Here is an 18,637-nt window from a genome sequence, read left to right on the forward strand (position 1 = left end):
TGAAAAGAGGAGGAACACTGACCTGAGCCCATGAGTCATGTGGGAGGTGGAGGGTGCGTAAGGCAGACTGTCGCCCCAAGATCGTATAGATCAGGGGCCCTCTCCTGACAGGCATACATTTTGGAGAGGCTGGGGCACACACCCGTTGTATAATAACGTTGTTACCAGCAGCGCTGAGCTGTCTTTAAAAGAGTGCTGCTGCAGTTTAAATGACTCCTCTGCACTGGCAGGCAGCATGCAGTCTGCACTCTCCGGAGCCCCAGGCCCAATCAATTGAGACGTCCGTGCATCTTTGCCTAGCGTGACGCCAGCAGCAGAGCACCAGCATTGACTGAGGCCGTAGACTGAGGGACGAGTGATGCCTGCAGCCAGCAGTGTCCTTGACATGATACCACCTTCAGACAGAGAGCCGCTGCCCCTGTTGTATGTAAGGCCAGGTTATGGTAAGTCTACAAATAATTACCTGGGTGCACTTTGTTCAGAACCAAATCGGGAAGTCATATGTTTAGTTCACAACAAGTCGTCAGTAGTTTGAAAAACCTTGGCCATGAGGTGCAGCCTACATGTGTAGTCGTTTTTGATTTATGCTTGGCCTGAGGTCGCTGTGTAGTATTTCACAGAGGCATCTGTATTTATAAACTAAACATTGTATACTTAAGAAAAGCTCACTCACAGATAAAACAAATGACCTGTCAATGTGGTAGTGAGTGTTTGTCCAATTTGAACCTTCATTTGAAACGTCTTGGGCTGAAAAAATGGTTACTATTTAATAACAATAAAGTCAAGTATGCATATCAACCTTCATTTATCCTATTTTTTTTTAGACAGTGTCACCTTCTACTAATGTTCACAAAACCATTCATTTTGTGCAGTGAGTTTAAGTCTAATACCAAACTACCTTATTTTGAAACTATATAAAAAATATACTTTCCTCTTTAAAGGGAGAGCATATTGAAGTTATTTGAACTGTAAATTAGGTAATACTTTTTTTAATATTTCGAGGCCTGCTCTGTTTTAAGGTCAGACACTGTGGTTCGTGACCTTCCATTTCAGGGGTTTCACATCAGTTTCAGAGCTTTTCCTGAACTTTTCGTGTCTCAGAAGTGGGTAATTTGTGGTATATATTTGTTTACGGATATTATTGCTTAAATTTCAAACTTAGGCAACCTGAAAACTTGACAGCTGTAAAGTTGTTCCTGGCCACAAACCGGACCCAGGAACATCATTTTACATTTCTTTTCAATAAAATTAAATGAAATGGTGAGTGAAGTATATAATAATTTCCTGGCTTCTGTTTGTGCCTAGGGACAACTTGGAAGAGGTCCCTTATTTTAAAACAAAATCCCTCTTTAATTTAATGAAATAATGGGAGAAATTTAAAATGAAGTGCAAATTTTATGGCACAATGAACCATAAGGTTCAAAACTTCACTTTAAATGTGTGCCATTTGAAAAAAGTACCCAACCCCTGTAGTGGCTATATTTTTCTGCCGTCAATGAACTGGGAAAGCTGAGACACGAACCAAGTTAGGTGTATGACCCCTTCCTTTGACGAGCACAGGTATGAAAATATTGAAAATAATGACACAAAAGTCATACAAAAATAGTATCTTTCAAATTAAAAGATTACCAACTTTTATTTCTCCAACATGGTGAAGCATTTCATCGGAGCATCAAATTACACCACTGCATTAAAAAGCATTTTTAAAAGTGATATTTTTAAAGATGAAACAGTCATGGACTGCCACCGTCCTTTATGACAATGCTATATTAATGTACTAAGAGGCAGGTCATGTGTAACAGCTTTATAGTCTGTTAGGCGAGAATTTTGTACAGTGCACACCCTGAACTCAAGCATTTCAAGTTACCGTTATGTGTAATAAAGAAAAAGAAGGCACGATGTAATAAAATAGTTGTATCGCAGCATTTATATTAAGAGCTGTGGGGCACCGAGGTACTTACATACATGGCCAGCAAGCTGTGCCATGTAGGGTGTGTGGTTGGTATGGTGTTGTCATTGTTTTGTGGTTCTATGTGAAAGTGTTTCCTTGTCATGCGTGATGACCACAGAGGTGCCTTTACTGTGGTATGGGACGGAGCAGTGTAGTAGATGACCAGGTATGAGAGACAGATGTTCACTTTATGGTTTTCAGCTCTGCAGGTTCTGTATAATTTCTTATGATTGTAGTGTGCTTAGCTGGTGATTGCAGAGGCCATGATCACACAATTTGTTGAAGAGGGAGACTGGGATTGGTTTTCTGGTTTTATGATGTGCATTGCATATACTAAATGGGTAGCTCCATCTTATAGAGGCCCTTTAGTCAATGAAGCTGGGAGTGGGGGCACTCTGGGAACAATTCGCGAGTTGCTCAGCATTTAGTAGCTCATGATGATTTTCACTGATCAGAAGTAGCTCCCACTACAGAAAAGGTTGGAGACCCCTGCACTAGACTTTCCTGCCCAGTGTTTTGCTCCTGGCTTACATCATATTGGGTTGTTGGTCTTGCCACTGGACTTGTTTTTGCCCTCCTCTTTTGCGCCCTCTTCCTCTGCCCCAGACTCTGCCTAAAAAAGGTGGGTTGCTAGCAGGGAAAAATTGAGGTTGGCTATGAGGATACATCGGAAAAGGCCAAAATGGAGGTTGTGGGCCTTGAAAGTTCTGTATCGGGTAGTTGGGAGTTTGTAGGTAATTGTTGCTTCTCTGATTAGGACCCCTCCAATTCCCACTACTGGAATCACTGCTAGCTGAATCTCTTCTGTCAGTGTCCCTATTTTCATCAGAAGAGCAGCTGGTCTTGGTGTTAGCGTAATCTGCCTTCAGATATGGTATGTTTTTTCTTTGTTAAATCTATTTATATCTTTCTGAAGCTTGCTGACCTTCTGCTTCATCAGGAATTCTTTGTGTTCCGCAATCTCATTATTGAGTTCAGTCAATTTTGATTTGAATAAGGTAGCGTGAATGGGAGTCTTTATAGCCCCTTTGGCCACCTGTATTTTAATGAGGAGAGCATCAGCTATCCTCTTTGCCAAGTTAATAATGAGGATAAGTAGATCCCTGGTGCATTTCCATGCTACCAGGGACCACTCCTTTTTAAAGACCGCATCATCCAGGAAGAGCAGAGGGAAGTTCTTAACTATCAGGCCGTTGGGTGCGATATTGGCCCTCAAGTACTCCGTCATCATTGCTCTGTGAAGCTTTATTTTTACCCAGTCTCACTTCATGTTAGTGAGGGTGGTCCAGTCTTCAGATGGTGTCCCTGAGGCTGAAGAGCCTTCACCCCCTAGAAGGTGTAGGAAGGTGGAATCTGACTATATGGTTGCCCCCACTTTGTGCCAAGTGTTTTGCTGGTTTATGACTTAGTTGGACTGGGATCCTGCTATTCAGGGCCCCAGTCTATCTGCTTTCTCTGTAAAATGGTTTCCATGTACATTAGGTACATATCTAATTGGATTCTGGAGTGCCTTATCAGCTCCTAGTATATGGTATACTATGTACCTAGGGCATAGGTACCTCAGAGGCCTACCAGGGGCTGAAGCATGTATTATGCCACCCCTAGGAAGCACTCCAAAATGGCACCACAGGTCTGCTACTGCAGCCTGGGTAAGGGTGTGCTTGCACCCCTTACAGTGGTATAGGCTACCTATATCACTACCATTGCACACACATTAAAGCCTATAAGTCACTCCTATGGCAGACCTTAACAATCCTGAAGGTAGAGTGCTTGGTTGTTATGTGAGATGGTGCCCCTGCATGAGCAGAGCCCTTCTGCAGCATTTGGAGTATCTCCTCTGATGCTGTTTGTGGTGCAGCCTTACCATATACTCTTAAGTGCATTATAACCTCGCGGTAAATGCTAACTTTGGGATGGCTGCACGGAAACATGTCATGTTTGGTGTCAAACATTTTGGAATACTACCCCCCCCCCCACCCCCCCCTCACCAGTTCTGGTGGCGGGAGTAGCATTCCACCCTTCTGGAGGGAGAGACATGTTCACACTGGTCTAACCCGGTAGGACTTTCTTGAGCCCTGACATCACAAAATGGATGCCTCTGCCATAGACAAGGGTCTGGCCTCCTGCTGCTGACCGAAACTCCGACAGGGGAGGCCTGGACAATAGGTTTCCTGTCCCAGGGAGGTGTAACCACCTCCCCAGACAGGCAGATGTGTATTGGGGCTGGGCGGGTGCACTCTCTGGTGCTTTGAAGTCCTGCACTGGGGGCACATTTGGTGTCCCTGTGCATAGCCCAGTTCAAACCGGTTGCAGGGGCTACCTGCCCCTGCTCTGGCGCGAAACTGGACAAAGAAAATGGGTGTAACCACCCCTCTTTTCAAACAATTCCATAGGTGGGTCCCTAGAGTATGTCCAACCCCCAAACTTAGTATAAGTATGGGAACCCAGTCCTCGTGACTTTAGATTACCCTGGACGAAACTCTGCAACATATATCCTGGACCTTCGACTTTCCATCACGACTAGAAGACGGAAGAAATCTCCCTTGAGGTCAAGGAGTGACTCCCCTGCTTGGCAGGCACCAAAGAAGCAACTGACCAGTCTGCATCGCTGACACTCCTGCCGGACGCCGAAGACTTTGCATCACCAGAGGTAGATTTCCAGACTTCCCTGAGGCTACCCTGAGTCCACAGCAAAGCTGAGGCCCGTGGCTATCGTGGGTGACGTGGAGCCGTGACCCCTGGACACCGTGATCTTTTGCAGCAACAGCATCTTCCTGGGCTTCCTTGAAGTTGTGCTTTGGGCTCCGAGTAGCCCCAGCCTTGAGCACCTCCTGCACCGAAGATTGCTGGCCTCCACTCCACGAGTGACCCGTGGGCCAGTTTTAAGTGCGACCGCTTGAGGCCCGTTGGCTAGCAGGTCCCCATGAAGGCAACTCCTCTTCTACTTGGGTCTTCCTGGTTGCTCCAGACATGCCATGACTTACCCTCGCTGGGTGAGTCCCTCCGACCTTGCGGATCTGCACCGCAGTCCTTTCTCTGAATTCCTGTGACTTGCCGTTGACAAGGCTTTTTGGGTCCATTCTGGTTGCTGACACCGCAGCACTCGACAGACTTTGTGGGACAGCTCGAATCCGGCTCATGGACTTCGTTGACGCCTCCTGGAACTCATGGCTGAAGAGTCAAGACACCCATCAACTCACCTGAAGCACCCGACATCTGTGGGCATTGGTCCATCCTGCCCTTGGTCACTGGCTAGTGACCCAGACTCTGTCCCCTCTGCTTTCAGGTTCCTTCCATCCTAGATCTAGGCTTGGATCTCTTCGGACACTTCTTCTCTTCATGGCAGCAGCAGTTCTTTGCAGGCTTCCATTGAAATCGACGACGTGACCCGACACCAAAAGACACCTCTGCACCAGGCTTCCCTGGGTGAGGTAACTCGAGTACTCCGGTGCTCCCGTGGGTGCTAGCCCTAGAACTTCTTAAGTCCAAAAGGGTTTGGTCCTGACTCGATTCGAAGTGTCCCTAATCTTTAAATTTCCAACCGCGACATTGCCCATAGAAGCTAACGGGAACCCGCGGTTGTGTTTACACACTGCATACAGTCCCCGTGGGTCCCCTGTGTCACTACCTTGGGTGGTTCCTTGGGGTCCCAGCGATTCTACAGGCTCCAGGCCTTGTGTCTATCCCAGTCATGGTTCTTATACCACTTTTTTGGTATATGGTTTGGTACGCCCCTAGGGCCCAAATGTGTATTTGTGCTATTACTGATAATTGCTAACTTGTAAACAAAGTACTTCGAACTCCAGCCTCATAAAGAGACTAGAGGGGTGTGTTTTATCCTAAATACATATATTTTGAATATATACCTGGTGTGGTTGATCATTCAAGAGATTATAGACTGGTAAAACAAGCTGTTATACATTCCTTCAAGACTTAGCCTGAAGGCTGCTCTCCATAGCTACCACTAGGATAGATTTCAATGAAGGTCGTCTTTAACCATTCACCATAAGGGGTTGTTTGGACTGATACAAGGTGCCCACTAGAACTAGTGGACAGCATATATCAGGCCACCTTCTCACAGAAGGGATGGCGTATTCCTGAGAATTTCTGCGGCCATCTCATCACCGAAGCGAAGACCGGGTTGTCATCCATGATGACTGATATGAAAGGGGATATTGCTCAAAAGAAGTCAGAAAAAAGGAGGAAGACAGAGACTGAAAAGTGAGTCCCAAAGAATGGGCCAATGAAGGTAGCTATCCTTCTGGTAACCTGAAAAGTCCCACGGGGGTATCCGTGCAGTAGTGAATCAACAAACAGAAGCAAGTTGGCCACCTGGTATGTACTCAAGGTAGTGAGGAGGTGGGGGATACCTCCTGTCGGAACTAAGAGCCTCACACACCCAGCAAGCTATGTGTCATGGTTCATCATATGGGTCTGCTCCTCGTCGAGCCGGCACTGCAATGCTCGACGGGCACCCATTAAGGGGCTCTTTTTTGGAGATCTTTAGTTCCTTGCCATATAGGTGCCATGGGTGCGAGGGGCCTAGAGGCGTGTAGATGTGGTGTGTGGATTAAAACAGGTAAGGGAATCCTGTGTGATTATTTTTATTCTGGAAAGGTCCCAACCTGACTAAAAAGGGAAGAGAGGGGGGGGCGACTATTTTGTTTTAATGTGACAAAAATTCGCTCTACCGCTCTTCTTCTTCAAATGGCCTCGTTGAAAGGATGAATAGGTTTATAATAGAAAGTATTCAATCTGCTTTGGCTTGTAATCTCCCAGTAGATGATTTTTTCAGAAAGAAAATGTGGTCATATATTATTACCCCTTATTCAACTACTGGCATATCTATTTTCAGACTTCTTAAAAAACTGGGATCCAAATGGTGAGACACGTTGCTGACCTGTGTGAGAAGACCACCTGGCACCCCTTGGAGCTGTGATCAGTAGAGGCACTCCTGCGCACAGATGTAGGGAGGTCTGCATTGCATAACACGTGCCCCCACTACACCGGGGTGTACAGACAAGATTGGCAATGTTGAGCCAAGCCTCTCTGCATCATAGGTTGGAGAATGTGGCGCTGGCTTGACGCTGTGGAGGGTGGGGCCCGTGAGCTGCGCTAAACTTGTGTGGCGGTAGCACTGCAACTTCACGCTTAAGGGGCCCTGTGGCATCACATGAATCGGGAGGCCACAGATTCAGAGGGATACCTCCCTCGAACAAGCGGGCACTTCCTTTGAGGGCAGCATAGACAAAATCACAGTCAACTTCACCCCTGACTGTGCAGATCATCACAAGCTGACTTACAAGCTACATAACACTGAGCAAGAACTGGCCAAAGTCCCTCCGAGTACCCTGAGCACAGTTTTGGATGTGTAGCAGCTAATGGCACATGTGAAGAGACAGAATAGAACAGCAGAGAATGCGGATGGACGCTCCCAGCATAACAACGTAAGGGTGCTGGGTCTGCCTGAAGGAGCAGAAGGTTCTGATGCAGTGGCATATACTGAGACAAGGTTGTGTGACCTACTGCCAGCAAGTGCACTCTCCCAATTCCATGTAGCGGAACAGGCCCATCGAGTGCTGGCAAGCTTCACGCTTCCGGGGACAGCTCCTAGACCATTTCTCTTCCGCCTCCTACAGTGATCCTGATGCTGGCCTGAGGGAGGTACGCAAGCTGGGGGAGGGGAAAGAGGATAACGCCAGAGTTAATTTCTTCTGTGCAGAGGCAGAGGGGCTTGTCTCTAGAGGTCAAGCGATGCCTCAGCAAGTTAGGCATCAAATACTCCCTCCTCTACCCGTAAAGGATGCGAGTGATCTCAGTTGTTGACACACAAATCATTGATGCCGCTGAACAGTGCTGGACCTGGCTGCAATCTACTGGTCGCCAGGTGCTGCAGACTGGGAGTGAAGGGTCTGCACAACAAGCTGTCATTCATGGAGCCAGTTGTACTGGGAGGCGTAGGAGGAGCAGGCATCTCCACCACAACTACAAGTCACCCCCAATCTGCAGCAGGTTGTACAAGAGAGGCGGAAGAAACTGCATGCCGCGCCAACTATGCGCTATCACACTCAGTGACTGGATCCCGACACTTCCCCTGAAAGCTCCCCCAGCGACCTGGGCTCCACTGTGATGTGGTCATCCAGTACAGAGTCCATGCAGTCCCTGGATGTAACTCCTCAGATGGCAGATATCCTAATTAAATGTTGACTGGTTGTGCGTCTCCCCTTCTTCCACAGTTACAGACAGCTCCGGAGAGTCTTTGGCTTTCGGCGATTTCTGGCCTCCAGCTTCCTGTTGCTGAAGTTCCGGTCCACCGAGGTCAGCACTAAGAGGGGATCGGGTCCAGTTGTCACCCAAAGGCAACGGAGCAGTTGTCCAGGTGAGCGATGCATGTCAGGGGTGGTTGTGGTGGTCTCCTTGGTGCTCCGAGCTGCAGTGGCATGAAGTCCATGGCGTTGTTGACCTTGCCAAGGATGAATTGTGGCAGTTCCTCAATTATCCCAGCGGCACTCTTGCAATGCTGTAACGTCATGTGTTTGACGTTCTGATTGTGCAATGTGCCACAGCATGTTTACTAGGCCATGCAATGCCACTTTACATGGCTTTTCATGGACTTATAAATATGTGCCCCTTTCATGCATTAAACAGTGTGAAAGGGGTGTTCCATGCAGTGGTGGCCACCATAGCTCGCGGATGACGGGGCGAGGGCGGGTGCATGGCGTTGCGGGGGGTAGCCAGGGATTTCAGGGGGGCGTGATTGCGGGAGGTTGTGCATTATAAATAAATAAAAATGTAAAAATATATAATTTAGCTCTCCGTTAGGTCCTGCAATGCAGCGTTGTGATTGGATTTGGCATCCTTGTTCGACGTTCAACCAGGTAATGGGGGCCAGAGCATGTTCTCCATGCAGACTGTAATGCAGCCTGCATGGAGAACGGGTAAAGTGCACATGATTGGTTTTGGCAGCCCAGGAGGACCGTTCAAAGAGTCATTGCGCACTTAGGAGTGGGTCAGTGCGCACTTAGGAGTGGGCAAACCACTCCTCCCCTGTCCTGCTCTAAGAGCAGAGCATCCCCACCCCCAAAGCAGCACAAATAAAAAATGTTATAACTGAAAGATATTATCATTTTATGTTTCTTCTTCTCGCACTTCTTGAAAGCAGGGGGCGACGCTCCTCTGCCATACTGCCACTGGTTCAATGGGTATTGCTGTGGGCGTTTCCATGCCAAATCAATGGAATCTGAAGCATTTGCAGGTTTACGAGAAACCGTAAACCTTCAGAATGCGTCAGAATCTAATACCACCCCAAGGGTGGCATTTAGGAGGCACAATGAGGATAAATGTGAAAGGAAATACCCTGGATTGATAGGTTTGTGCAGGTAGGTGTCCCTTTCTGTATATCAACCAACTCTGCAACACAGTCACCATTGCACCATGGTACAAGGGTGCCTGCGTTGGCGCATGGCAGCCACTGTGCGTCAACATAGGGGAAAAATACAGGGGGGCTTATTCATGAACCCCTTTCGACAGTTTAACACCGCTGGTAGGTCATTTTCTTGACATACTTGCTGCGTGAATTTTGCTCCATGTTGTGCCGTTTTAGAAAGAGGCACATCTAGGCATATCCGTGACCTTGTAAAACCCTGTGCCACATTATACCTGCATCAGGTATGATGTATGCAGATTTAGCAAGGTCCACTAAACCATATGCCCCGGCGCTGCCGCTGCTAGGTACGCCCAGAGGCAGCAGGGACACTACGGAACCGGTGCTGCGTGCATGGCATGAGGTAGATGTTGACACACTGGGCGACCTATATACCGATGGTGCGCTCATCCAGTTTGAGGTGCTCTCCGCAGACACTGGCCTGGCACCCGGGCAGTTTCTATTATATGGTTCGTTCCTACACACCTTCACGTCCTCGTGGGGGGACATCACCACAGAACTCCCAATGCACCACCTTATTCAATACCTGCATGTTATGGGGGCGGGATCACATATTGTTCATTGGCTGGCGTCCGCACTTTTAATCCACACTACGCTGCCGCTGGTGAGGCTCCGCACTTAGTGGGAGGCTGATAGGGAACGCCCATGGACGGATGGAGAATGGGACATGGTTTTGGCGGGACCTGTCAACATACCAAGAAACTCTTGATTCAAATTGATTCAGACGTTTGTTCTGCACCGCGCCTACCTCTCCCCAGACAACATAGCCAAATACTTTGGTGATAATGCACCTGCCTGTCCGCGATGTAAGCTTCGAGGTGCGGATCTGTTACATATGCTTTGGTCCTGCACTGCACTGGCATTGTATTGGCGGAGGGTCACGGCTATACTAGAGCAGTGCACCGGTGTGTTGTGTCAGCATACTTGGGAGATATGCATATTAGGCTTATATAAGCGAAACAGGCAGAATAAGATATCCTCCCGCTTTCGAGACCTCGGCTATATTACTGCAAAGCGCCTGATTACTAAGAACTGGAAACGAGGAGAAGCCCCTGTTGCAATTAGCTGGGAGAAGTCATTTCTTAATTGGGCACGAGCGGAGAGTGTGGCATTACACAGAGAGGAGACTGCAGGTCTCCGCAAATTCCCAGCAGCCCAGCCTTAGGATACGTTGCTGAATAGCTTCACACAACACTGCAGCACTGACGGTCAGCCCCCGCACACGCCCTCCACCAATGTAAACCCTTAAGCACTGTGCCCTAGCGGCTTGACACATAGATAATAATTGTGCGTATGCAAGGCTACTGCCCTTGGCGATCATTACCTGTTCTTCATTTGTTGGCCTGTAGAGCATGCCGTGTGACTGAGGGTACTGTTTGGTGCATCTTGGGTCCATCTCACACTATGGTTCTTGCTGGGGAAGGGAGGAGGCGGTTTCTTGGAAGTCAGCAATATCTTACCGGGACACCCGGGGGTTGAGGATATAACAGCTCATTTTGAGTTGCAGTTGTTTTATTTATTGTTTCTTTTACTTTTTGTGGTAGTTGCTGTCTCTATTTTATTTATTTTTTCATTTGTGTTTTGGATTCTTTATTGGCGCCCTATAAGGTATGTGCATGTAGTTTCACGACGAGTTGGTACAACTCAGTACCAGCATACACCAATGTTACCCACTACTGCGGTTCAGTCCAGCATGTTTTGAACTGGACGCATGGTCCATCGCTGGGTATACCTGTTAAACTTTCTGCTGGCAATATTTGGCGTAGGTCCAGTGCGGTCTGACATGCTAGCTAAAAATGCTGTTGTACCATACCATGTACTTATTTATTTGCTTGTTTTTGAGTATGCTGTTTATTGAAAAATTGAAAAATGTCAATAAAGATATTTAAAAAAAAAAAAAAAAGGTATGATGTATGCAGGGTGTTCATTCCCACGCAACAAAGCCTCGTAGGAGTGGCTCAGTGAAATCTATCAGATTTTATTGCGACAATTCTAGGTCGTCACTCTGTTAAAAACGTACTCCTGCCTTATGGTAGATGTAAGGGCCATAGGGATAGGCTGGCCCCATTCCTTGCTCTTGTTGTGTCATGCTTGCGACTCAATTGCAGCAAAGCGTGACTTTAGCACTGATAGATACGTCAGGATTCCAGACGTATGTCATTGATTGTGACATGGAGTGCCGTACAGCAAACATGACAGAGCCATGGTGTTGCAAGGACGGCGCAGTGAAAAGTGTCCAATAGCTGTTTTATCGCAGTGATGCAACACTTTTCATGAATGGGGCCCAGAAATGCACCCTATCTTATTGATAGGGCGCATCCCTGACCTTTTGTTCTGGCGTAGGGCAGCATAGCAATATTCCTTGCAGCGCTGTCCAGCACCAAGACATCTTATATGGGGGCCCAAGTGTTGCACCAATTTTAAGACCACCTATTTTCTGATCTTAAAAAACTGCCTCTAATTTGAGTCAGCAGCAGTTTTGGGGGTTATCGACGTACTGGAATTTCCTTGTAAATGTCGCGAAGTGTGTTTCGCAGCAGTTTTTCCACGGGAACGCCTACCTTGCATCTCATTTTCGTTATGTCCCGCTAACAGAAGTGGTGATCTTGAAAATTCATTTTTACGTTGGAAAAGTGCCGCTAACTGCAGTTAGCGGCAACTTGTATATAAGGCAATAAAAAAAGCTGCCATAAGGACTATTCTGTACAACAAAAAGAAAACAATTTCGAGAGAGACAAGCGCAATTTTTCTTTGGAAAAGGCTTATCCTTACCTGCAACAGGATTTTTATTCTCGCCCAGAAGCGAGACGTTTTTTATCGGACAATCAAGGTCGATCAAGAACAAAATATATAACCTTCTCGGACACAACATCGTCATCAGGAGGAAGTGATTCCGAACCAGGTACATATAGACCCCAATTTAATCGACGTGGAGGATACCAACAACAGCAATATCAACAGAATTTCCAACAAAATAAACAACAACAACAACAACAGCCTTTTTTAGATCAAGGCCAACAGAAAACTCGCGGAAAAACAAGATACAACCAGCCATGGGAGATGTCCACGAGGAGACAAAATTACAAAAACTAGAAGTTTCGTCAGTGATTAATCTCTCCAATAAAGTCCTTTCCTCGTCAGAAGTTAGTGTCTTGGAAAAGGGACTTTCTTTTGTCCCTGCTAAACCTCCAGATTTTGTTAGACTCAAATTGGAATTCATTGAGTTCTGCAGAAAGATTCGTCTGATTGCCTTTTTTTCAGGTAAAGAAATAATGTTGCCAGCAGAAACTACAGGTCTAAAGAGGAAATCTACTTTTTGTCCACCAGCATTTAAAATACCCAAAGAAGTTACATACTTTGAAAAAAGTGTATTGTCAGCGATTTCTTCAGAAGAAAAAAAGAACAAATTCTTTACTAAACATAATTTGTCAAAAAAAGAAAAAGATGCACTAGTCTCACTTAGAAATGATGAAAGCATTATAGTGAAGCAAGCCGATAAAGGCGGTTCGATTGTAATTTGGGGAACCAATGAATACATAGCGGAAGCCAATCGCCAGCTACTTGACATAGAATGCTATCGGAAAATAAGATCAGATCCAACAATTGAATTTCAGAGAGAACTTGAAAAAAATCTTCAAAATGGGTTCGAACAAGGCTTTTTGGGCAAACAAGAATTCAAATTTCTAGTCAACAAACACCCAAGAATTCCATTGTTCTATGTACTCCCGAAGGTACATAAGAATGCCAAATCACCGCCGGGGAGGCCCATAATATCTGGGTGCGATTCACTTTTTGAACCCATCTCCAAGTTCATTGACTTCTTCCTTAAACCCTTCACATTGACAGTTCAATCCTTCCTGAGAGATACCTCTGACTTTCTGTGCAAATTACAACAAGTACCATTTACCGAAGGACAAGATCTATTAGTAAGCATGGATATAGTATCACTATATACCCAAATTCCCCAGGATCAGGCTTTAGAAGTGGTGGAAATCTTCTTGGATAAAAGAGATCGTCCAACAAAAATTCCCACGGACTTCATTTTGGAATTGGCCAGGATGGCTTTGACTAAAAACTACTTCAAATTCCATGAGGACTTTTTTCTCCAAATAAAAGGAGTAGCCATGGGCTGTCCCTTTGCCCCGGAGCTGGCTATACTCTTTATGAGTGTATATGAGGACAGATACGTACACAACAACAACCCCTTCTCACATTGGATAAGGGGCTGGGTTCGTTACATCGACGACATTTTTTTCACATGGTCTGGCACAATGGAACAACTAACTGACTTCCATGGATGGCTTAACAGTCGCACAATGGACATCAAATTCAGTATCCAGTCATCACCGACAAGACTTTCTTTCCTAGACGTGGAAGTTTATTGCTCAGATGGACAGCTGGTGACGACCCTCTTTAGAAAAGAGACTGACCGCAATAAATCCTTGCATTTTTCAAGCAACCACCCGCGCAGTCTAAAAGAAAATTTACCAATAGGCCAACTGCTACGCATACGTCGAAATTGTTCATTCAAAGACGAGTATATGTACCATGCAAGTCTACTTATGGGAAGACTTGTAGACCGGGGATATCCATCCAAATTGGTTAAAAAGGCAATCAAACGCGCGTGGTGGACACCACGTGAGGAACTTCTGAAAAAGAAAGAAAAGAGACAACTTGAACGCACAGTTTGTGTGACTACCTTTGGGGCAACATCCAACTTCCTCAAAAAAACCATCCACCAGAACTGGCATCTTATAAAGGATATTGACACACAGTTAAATGAAAAACCACTTTTTGCCTTCAAAAAAGATAAAAGTATTGCGAACCAAATAATCAGGGCAGCCATCCCTGCCAAGAAGACCTCTACAATACGTGAATTTGTCAACTTACCTCCTATCACAGGACATAAGAAGTGTGGAACATGCATGTGTTGTAATTCCACAATTGAAGGGAATTTATTCCAACACGAAGGTATCTCATGGAAACACAACTGTTTCACGAACTGCAAATCGAAAAACGTGATCTATGCCATCCTATGTCCATGCCCTAAACTGTACATAGGGAAAACAAATCAGGAAATCAGACAGAGAATCTCCCAACACAAATCACGAATAAAGAAAAAAATCACCACAGCACCTCTTGTCCAACATTGGATTGATGAGTCACATGGAGATCTCGATTTCAGATGGACCGTCATTTCGAAGTTAGAGCATGATCAGAGGGGTGGAGATCTTGAGACCAAACTCAAACAACGAGAAGCGATGTTGATCCTAAAATTCAACTCGGCCACACAGGGCTTGAATGAAATGTCGGAACTTTACAATCTATGAACACAGTGTTCTCCCTCCACCTACTGTTATAAGAATTCATGGATAGAGTGGACAATCGATTTTTAAATGCATCAAGATATATCAAAAAAACTACAATGCCCAGAATCCTTAGCAGCAGCCTCCGATTACTTTTACAACCGGGTCAACCGGGTCAAGCACTAACGCGCCTCAGTCATGGACATGGATGCGTATGGAGGAGACTTGAAAAACTAACACTGGTAAGATCTCTTAAACCCTTTCACAACCTAGGAAGCCGCCGTAATCTAAACGAATCTGAATGCAGAAGTACTCACATACTTCTTCGTGAATGTACGCAACAGACTGCAAGAACTATGTCATTCTTGGATGCACCATTCCTTCACAATCAGACGCGCAGCGTGCTTATATGCTCCCAATTCCGAGCCAATTTCACTCACGAAGTCGCCAGTGCTTGCCCCTGTTTTGCCGAGGCAAATAAAGGTTTTTCTTCCTTCTAGAATCGACTGATTTAATCGACAAGAAGGAACTGATCACGCGGACACACCGCATCTACATGTGAGTGCCCTGATTTACGCAAGTCATCTTTTTTCCTTTCCATTCGGTACTCCAATCTTATTAAGTCCATTGAATCCTTAATATTACAGATCCATTCCAAATAACTACATTGGGAGAACGACTGCTGAATCACATGACAAAGGTATGATCTGAGAGTTTGCTTGATAGATTGAAGTTGAGTGTTCTGAGTATGACTGACAGAATGTTTTTATTATTTCTTTTATAGATTGAATCTTCACGGTCCTGATGAGAATCCCTGTTACTTAGGGGATTCGAAACGCGTCGACCCCTGTTCCCTTTATCTCCGTCCTTTCAAATAGACCAATCTCCCCAGGATTACAAACTTAAAAATCAGATTATTGGATGGTCTATTACATGATAATTAAGAACAAATAAATTCTTTATTAATCACCAGAATCCGCACCTGTTTTCAAAAAAACTTTAATCAACACAGGGCGTTTTCTCTTGTCCATGAACAGGAATATTTGTCAATGTTTCGTCAATTTGTTAGGTCTTGTTGTTTATGTCCCTAAGTGCACTTAATGTTGTCTTTCAAATGTTGAATATGTCTACTGAATATCACATTATATGAAAGTTGTGACATTGCCCATGTCTTTGTACATATTATACGTTGTTGTATATATTTTGTTCAAGTCTCTATTTTTGTTGTCATCTCAATTTTTGTTTAAAGAAATTGAATAATCCAAATAATCATATGACTAAAAATTAAAATAAAAGGATTTTTTCAAAAGAAGTCAGACTATAAGATTGGTCTTGAATTGAGGATTGCTACTCAATCATAAAAAACGAGTTAATCATAGTGCAGTACTGGCATTTTTTTGTTGAATCTTATATTGGCGCAGCCTTACTGCGTTGGAGCCAGAACCCTCATTGTTGTCACGTTGTATAGCGGGTATTTACCCGCGAGGTTCCAAAAACCGCTGTTAAAGCACTAAACAACTAAACAGGTTCTCTTCAGGTTCACTGCCGGATTTTTCCTCCAGTTTGAACCCGTCCTCCCCTTCATCTTTCTCTTTTTTCTTTTTTTGTTCTATCAATGGATGATTGAAGTACGTGTATGTATGAATGAGTTCATTTGGGTCACCCAATAATAATAACAACAGTTAATTGACTCAACCCAGAGACTGCTAAATTTAATATGTCAGAAGAACAAACCTTCGCATACAGCGAAGAGCATATAAAAAATCTTCTCAGGAACCCTCCTTCTTTTGGTTCCGCAACTCTCAGCAGTACCGCACAAACAAACAACGAATCTGACAAACTTATTCGTCTAAAGAAAAAACAAATTCGGACGGACTTGCATGGTCATTACCTTCTCCAACACCTCAGATCAGGCACAATACCTACAGGCTTGATTGTCAAAAATATACCCGTGATTTTTACGGAAGATAACATCTACAAAAAAGGCTTCAGTTACATTGAAACTAAATGCAGCAGAGACCTCATGGTCTTAACCATTGAAACCGCACAAAGGTTATCCACAGTTCAATTGGAAGAAATCGAAAAATTGGAAACGGAAATTAAATCAAACTCTTTAATTCAAGACTCTAAGACTCTCCTAGAAAAAATCGAGAAGGAAATCTTGGAATTCAAGGACTATTCTGTACAACAAAAAGAAAACAATTTCGAGAGAGACAAGCGCAATTTTTCTTTGGAAAAGGCTTATCCTTACCTGCAACAGGATTTTTATTCTCGCCCAGAAGCGAGACGTTTTTTATCGGACAATCAAGGTCGATCAAGAACAAAATATATAACCTTCTCGGACACAACATCGTCATCAGGAGGAAGTGATTCCGAACCAGGTACATATAGACCCCAATTTAATCGACGTGGAGGATACCAACAACAGCAATATCAACAGAATTTCCAACAAAATAAACAACAACAACAACAACAGCCTTTTTTAGATCAAGGCCAACAGAAAACTCGCGGAAAAACAAGATACAACCAGCCATGGGAGATGTCCACGAGGAGACAAAATTACAAAAACTAGAAGTTTCGTCAGTGATTAATCTCTCCAATAAAGTCCTTTCCTCGTCAGAAGTTAGTGTCTTGGAAAAGGGACTTTCTTTTGTCCCTGCTAAACCTCCAGATTTTGTTAGACTCAAATTGGAATTCATTGAGTTCTGCAGAAAGATTCGTCTGATTGCCTTTTTTTCAGGTAAAGAAATAATGTTGCCAGCAGAAACTACAGGTCTAAAGAGGAAATCTACTTTTTGTCCACCAGCATTTAAAATACCCAAAGAAGTTACATACTTTGAAAAAAGTGTATTGTCAGCGATTTCTTCAGAAGAAAAAAAGAACAAATTCTTTACTAAACATAATTTGTCAAAAAAAGAAAAAGATGCACTAGTCTCACTTAGAAATGATGAAAGCATTATAGTGAAGCAAGCCGATAAAGGCGGTTCGATTGTAATTTGGGGAACCAATGAATACATAGCGGAAGCCAATCGCCAGCTACTTGACATAGAATGCTATCGGAAAATAAGATCAGATCCAACAATTGAATTTCAGAGAGAACTTGAAAAAAATCTTCAAAATGGGTTCGAACAAGGCTTTTTGGGCAAACAAGAATTCAAATTTCTAGTCAACAAACACCCAAGAATTCCATTGTTCTATGTACTCCCGAAGGTACATAAGAATGCCAAATCACCGCCGGGGAGGCCCATAATATCTGGGTGCGATTCACTTTTTGAACCCATCTCCAAGTTCATTGACTTCTTCCTTAAACCCTTCACATTGACAGTTCAATCCTTCCTGAGAGATACCTCTGACTTTCTGTGCAAATTACAACAAGTACCATTTACCGAAGGACAAGATCTATTAGTAAGCATGGATATAGTATCACTATATACCCAAATTCCCCAGGATCAGGCTTTAGAAGTGGTGGAAATCTTCTTGGATAAAAGAGATCGTCCAACAAAAATTCCCACGGACTTCATTTTGGAATTGGCCAGGATGGCTTTGACTAAAAACTACTTCAAATTCCATGAGGACTTTTTTCTCCAAATAAAAGGAGTAGCCATGGGCTGTCCCTTTGCCCCGGAGCTGGCTATACTCTTTATGAGTGTATATGAGGACAGATACGTACACAACAACAACCCCTTCTCACATTGGATAAGGGGCTGGGTTCGTTACATCGACGACATTTTTTTCACATGGTCTGGCACAATGGAACAACTAACTGACTTCCATGGATGGCTTAACAGTCGCACAATGGACATCAAATTCAGTATCCAGTCATCACCGACAAGACTTTCTTTCCTAGACGTGGAAGTTTATTGCTCAGATGGACAGCTGGTGACGACCCTCTTTAGAAAAGAGACTGACCGCAATAAATCCTTGCATTTTTCAAGC

The 18,637-nt window shown here is 44.5% G+C and overlaps 1 long non-coding RNA gene across 1 annotated transcript; it reads left to right on the forward strand.

The window, feature by feature from the left end:
• Positions 1-15,199: 15,199 nt before the first annotated feature.
• LOC146835248 (uncharacterized) lies at positions 15,200-15,762 on the forward strand. Its single transcript, XR_014960396.1, has 3 exons — positions 15,200-15,259; positions 15,349-15,401; positions 15,486-15,762. It is a non-coding gene; the product is annotated as an uncharacterized LOC146835248 (long non-coding RNA).
• The last annotated feature ends 2,875 nt before the right edge of the window (positions 15,763-18,637 follow it).

Source organism: Triturus cristatus, chromosome 4_2, assembly GCF_964204655.1.
Source record: "Triturus cristatus chromosome 4_2, aTriCri1.1, whole genome shotgun sequence".
In the NCBI taxonomy this organism is placed as follows: domain Eukaryota; kingdom Metazoa; phylum Chordata; class Amphibia; order Caudata; family Salamandridae; genus Triturus; species Triturus cristatus.